The sequence below is a fragment of the Lactuca virosa genome, chromosome 5, assembly GCF_052849685.1.
Source record: "Lactuca virosa cultivar CGN04683 chromosome 5, Lactuca_virosa_CGN04683_v6, whole genome shotgun sequence".
Lineage (NCBI taxonomy): Eukaryota > Viridiplantae > Streptophyta > Magnoliopsida > Asterales > Asteraceae > Lactuca > Lactuca virosa.
Window position 1 is genome coordinate 201,571,455 of NC_136430.1, and position 6,000 is coordinate 201,577,454.

General features: G+C 39.4%; 1 pseudogene; it reads left to right on the forward strand.

Annotated features, from left to right (window-relative positions):
• LOC145112238 (G-type lectin S-receptor-like serine/threonine-protein kinase At1g67520) overlaps window positions 1–3,439 on the forward strand; it is a 57,529-nt pseudogene extending 54,090 nt beyond the window's left edge.
• Window positions 3,440–6,000: the final 2,561 nt, after the last annotated feature.

Sequence of the window (6,000 nt, forward strand, 5' to 3'; positions counted from 1 at the left end):
CATCTGACGTAAGTCAGAAGGTTGAAATTTATGCGATCGTTGGTATCGTGCTCGTTGTTAAATAGGTTCATAGCTAGAAATGCTACAAGTTAAGATGTGATTATATCACATTAGAATATGAAGGAAGGTATATTCCATTTTGGAATTTGACTCTAAGAGACTTAGGTCTAAGCGTTGTATTATATGATGAAAGGTCATTAGAACATGACCCATCGGTCTGTTACAATAGATAAAGGAAAGTATTTATCCTAAGAAGAAGAAGGAGTCCTCAATAAGGAGTTGCTTTGTCCTCGAAAGTTACGATTGAAAAATTCAACATAGTACGAAGAGCAGGTGCAGGATTGAGCATCAAGGTTATTACTTAGGATGGAGAGGTAACGTATGGAGTCAATATACGAGTCCTATTTCGTTGATGATTCCAGGACGTAATCATCCTAAGGGGGAGATAATTGTAACGCCCGTAGATCAGGGCTAGTCAATTTAGAGACAATGAGCGTCAAAAATGACTTTTTCATGGAAGATTATTTTGAAGGAATAATCTTAACTAAGTTGTAGTATATGTTACAAGGATTTTGTACATATAAAGAACGCCGAAATCCGAGTTATAACGAAGAAGGTATGACCTGTCGAAGTTTCGCGACAGAATCGGCACGACACAGCGCGACGTAAATAGTGAATTTACGATAGAGCAAGATTTGGCCTTAGCGATCTAATCGAAAGTCGTAGAATACGTTAAACCGAGAACGTGCATAAAAAGAATGTCCAAATCTGACTTCGTATGAGGAAGTTATGATTTTTCTAAGTTTCGACTTAGCGGTATGCAGCCCGAATACTCGATTTGAGATCGAGTGGTTTTTAGCCGAAACAATCTAAACAAGAATCAAAGATCTTGTTGATAGTAGTGCAACGGTAAAAAGACAGACGAAAACGGACGTCAGATGAAGAAATTATGAATTTATAACGGAGTTTTCCTGTCCTGGCCTACTAAAAATAAATAATAAAAATAAATTCAAAATTAGCCGCCGGAGTCTAAACGAAAGTTGTAGAGCGTAGTCTCACCTACGTGTGGATATAAAGAACGTCGAAAACGGAGTTCGTATGAGGAAGATATGAGTTTTTGAAGTTTATTAAATAATTAAAGTTTAAATTTAATTATAAATTCCGATATTATCCAAAAGGGGGGGAGTCACCGGCCTTATCCACATTACGCCCAGCGTAACTTTAATTACGCCCAGCGTAATTCGGGGTTTCAACCCTTATAAATAGATGTCGAGTGCAGCCGAGTTCTATTGCTCATTTCTTTCCTTCTCTCGCGTTTTTGCCTCGTTTTTCGTGCAAGAAATATCCCGAAGCCCCGGTATTAATCCCGAGCCCCGAAGCAAGTCCCAAAGCCCCGAAGATCCCGAGGAGTAAAATTCCCGAGCCGAAGCTCTGCCCGCGTGAAGCCCGGTTTTGGAGGAAACATCCCGGTTTCGTCGGAAAAGATTATTTTAAGCGTCGTAGCGCTGTCCGATCATCTTCTAATCAAGTGAGTGTATAGTCACTTTCTTCTAACACATAAATATGAAGTATTTGCTATGAAATACGTGCTATGTGTTTATATATTTTTGTTTATTTGAGATGTTGGTGGAATGGATGAACTATATAGGTTTTAATGAGTTAAACTGTATATGTATTTTGTAACTACAAATATGTTGGGTAGGACATGGGTAGATGAGATCCGTGAGTATGGATCAGATCAAGAGGTTAGTTAGATCCGTGAGTAGGGATCAGATCAAGAGGCTAGTTTTAGATCCGTGAGTATGGATTAGACCAAGAGGTTAGTTTTAGATCCGGGAGTATGGATCAGGTAAAGAGATAAAACTTGTTATTAATCCGGGAGTATGGATTAAGACTAAGTTAATTGTCCCTAGTCCGGGAGTATGGATTGGGCACAGTTATTGATCCGGGAGTATGGATCAGATCAGGATTAAGGTATAATTAATTGTCCCTATTCCGGGAGTATGGATTGGGTACAATTATCGATCCGGGAGTATGGATCAGATCAGGAGGTTAGTTTTAGATCCGTGAGTATGGATCAGGCAGTTTTAGATCTGTGAGTATGGATTAGGTAGTTTTAGATTCGCGAGTATGGATCAGGGGAAAAGGTTAGTTTTAGATCCGTGAGTATGGATCAGGTGAAAAGGTTAGTTTTAGATCTGTGAGTATGGATCGGGTGAAGAGGATAGTTTTAGATCCGTGAGTAGGGATCAGGTAAAGAGGAAAATTTTAGATATGAGAGTTTAGATCGTGTCATTGTGAGGATCGATGGGGTGGGATAAAAGTTGCTTGTATATAGTGAAATTGTATATGTTTGTGAGTTCTAACATATATATATGATAGAGCATTGTGGGTTGAAAACCCTATATGCTCACCAGGCTCCCAAGCCTGACCCACTCAGTTTTCTTTGTATTACAGGTAATGGCACAAGAGTATAAGTTGGTGGACTTGACGAGAGATTTTGGATAATAGACTAGTAGTTGTAAATAACTGCTGTAATGTCAAATTGTTCTGTTTATGCTTTTGGTCTGTATTGAACATGACATCCCGAGATTTTGTTATATAATGAAAATACGTTTCTTTAAAGAAATGCTATGATAAATTCATATCATATTTTGTTTTGGGAACAAATTCCGCAACTGTTTTCTTTAAAAGATTACTCTGATTTTAAAAACAAAGCATAAACAAATCGGTCTTTTCTGGCCGTGAAATTGGAGATGTCACAGGTACTAAGATGGGATCATGGAGATATTAATATATACCCTGAAGTATGAATGATATTTGGTCTTTGAGGTACTGAATCTATGTGAAATACATCACGTAGTGGTTACATGTCTCCTGAGTATGCAATGGCAGGGACTTTCTCGGTGAAATCTGACGTCTTCAGCTTTGGAGTCTTGAACTTAGAAATTGTCAGTGGAAGAAGAAATGAAAGCTTTTCCTATCTTAACAAAATTGTCAATATAATCGGATACGTAAGTTTCACTTGAAATATACCTGGTTTTTACATCCAATGCATTAGAATAATATGTAGTTTTGACTTGAAAAGTCGAATTACATGTAATTATTGGAGAATGTGAAATGTTTTTAGGCATGGGTGCTATGGCTAAAAGGGGATGCATTGATGTTAGAAGACCCAACTCTAGCAGATACTCATGGCATACCCCAATTATTAAGGACTATCCATGTGGCACTTCTTTGCGTACAAGAAAACGCATTGGATAGACCAAAGATGTCGGACGTGATCTCTATGCTTAACAATGACACCATGTCATTACCTTTCCTAAAGTAGCCAACATTCTTCATTGGCAGAACTGCCTCGAAGTCGACTTCGGTTGAAAGAAAGCTAGAGGCCTATTCTGTAAACAATATGACCATTACAATAATGGAAGCTCGATAGCATATCATAGTCTTTATTGGTCAATCACAGTTTTATTACTAAAATCTTATTGATTTTTTCTGAAATTTTAGACAAGTGATTTAATTAAACAATTAGATTTTTTTCTTGGTGCTTTTGATTGTCGGTTCGTGACCAAACTTGAGAGAGACTATGGATCATGATGCAAGATAAAAAAATTCATTCTTTCATTCATTTACTATTTTGAACAACAGTTACATATACACGAAGAAAGAGAATCAACAACCAACTAACAAACTAATAGAATTACTATAAAAAGACTAAAATACCCTTTAACTAATTCTAACTATATTAACTGAAAATGTAACTGTCTAACATCCCCCCTCAAGATGGAGAGTAGGGCATGAATCCTAACTTGGAAACAACTTGTAAATGCATTGTTGGTTGTAATGACTTGGTAAAAATGTCAGCTTGTTGAAGAGATGTAGGAACATGAGACAACGAAATCAAGCTTTCATTTAATTTCTCTCGAACAAAGTGGGTTGAATAGGTCACCGACTCGGAATAGGGAATATTGGCCCTTGATGGCGGGTTGGTTTGGCTCTTGGTAGTCAATGGTCATATGGACAATCTGCCTTTCTTATTCACGAGCCATACTGGTGTTCTTCGAGAGGAGAGGCTCAGTCTGCTAATTTCCTTACCTATTAGGTCGTTTCATCGACTGGACGATTTTTGTATTTATGTTGGTGCTAAGTGGTATTGGGGATTTGGCTATGGGAATGGCTTCAAGAGTCGAGTCGAACTCGAACTCAACTTGGCACATGGGTGGTATTTCCGAAAGGACTTCTGGGAACACCTTGGCAAGGTTATAAACCTCTGGAATACCCTTGATGTCTTTTGCTTCTTGTTTCCTATTTCTATTGTGGGCTAGGAAAGAGCGTGGTACCCCTCGCATGGGTACTCCTGGGTTTTGAAGCGAGAGACGATTCCGAGTTTTATGTCAAGTTTGTCGTTATAGATTGAATGGGTTTTGTTAGTCGGTCAGTTAAGGCAAAAGGTATCCTCGTACCATATGAAATTGGTATGGTGGGGACCAAGCCAATTCATGTCATAAGACGACGTCGGAACTTCTTATTGAAACAGGTGTTAAGTCGATTTGGAAGAAGTGATTGTTAGAGCAATAGTGCATTTTATGCGTACGTCTTTAGTGTTTTCACTTTTATCATTGTTGTTACTACTGCAAAAATTTTGTACCGCATTAAGCAAGTACTAGCAATACGAGTGCTTTGATACATATTGACGAAATTTCGTAGTATGATCCTTACCATATCCCTTTATAATCAATTGGTGTAAAATAGTCGCATATAATTAAGATTGAGAGGACGGTCGACTGAGTGACTCTGCCCAAAGTCCACAACCAGACAAGGAACATGAAATAAGGCGGAGTCACGCACTCTAAGTCTGTAAAGTCTTAATTATATATGACTCTAAAGTTTACTCTAAGCCATCATAGTTCACCTGCAAGGATCCTTAGTTTTTATATGAATAATGTGATTTGTTCGGATGAGGAAGCAAATTTATGATTATGCTTTAATTGGCAAAAGTTTTAGTAAAAGTTTTAAGCATTGAAATATTTTTATTAGGAAACGTACCATGATTTGTAGGTGGTTCCGGGACAATCTCTCCTGTGGTGATCCTCAGTATCCTTCCATCTCCCCCAGCATTCCTTGCTAGTGGACAGTCCCTCTTGAAGTGTCCCGTTTCACCACACCCATAACAAGCCTGACTTACTCCGATACCGGGGACCTGCGAGATTGGTTGCGCCGGTGCCCTACAAAAACGGGCGGTGTCCCCCTTCCTGTTGTAGTTGTTGCAGTGCATTTCTCGACAAACTCCCGTGTGATGAAAGTTGCATTTGTTACACTTTGGAAGGTTTCCAGCATATCAATTGGTGGGTGCTGGAGTAGCAGGAACAATAGCAGCGTGAACTACCACGGTTTGTTGTTTCTTTGAGGACTCTTGTGATGATTTGCCCTTCCTTTTGTTCAAAAACTTCTTTTTGTTACTACCTTCCTTGGGTTGCTCAGGAATGGCCGTCATGAAGCCTTGGCGAACTCCATGATCCATGACTGTTTGTGCCAGACGCTTGGCGCTATCGAAAGTAAGTGGGTTCGCAGCTATCCCGTTTTCTTGGATCTGAGGAGATAGCCCTAGATGTACCTTTCCACTTTCTTACTTTCCGGTGTGACCATCCCGGGGCATAGAATAGCTAGGTCACTAAATCTGGCAGTGTAGGATGAAATGTCAGAGTCCTTCATCGTCAGATTCTAGAGTTCTTGCTCTAGCTTTTGCACCTCGCCCCTCGGGCAGTATTCTGCTAGCATTAGGTCCTTTAAGTCTTCCTAACTCATGGCATTGACTACCGGAAGAGTCAATGATTTGACATAGTTGTTCCACCAGGAGAGGGCTCTATCCATGAAAGTACAGGCTGCAAATTTGACTTTGCTTTCTTTGGGATACACACAGATTTCAAATATTGATTCTGTCTTTTCGAACCAGCATGTTAGAGCAATGACGCCTCCTGTGTCATCAAAGGATTTGGG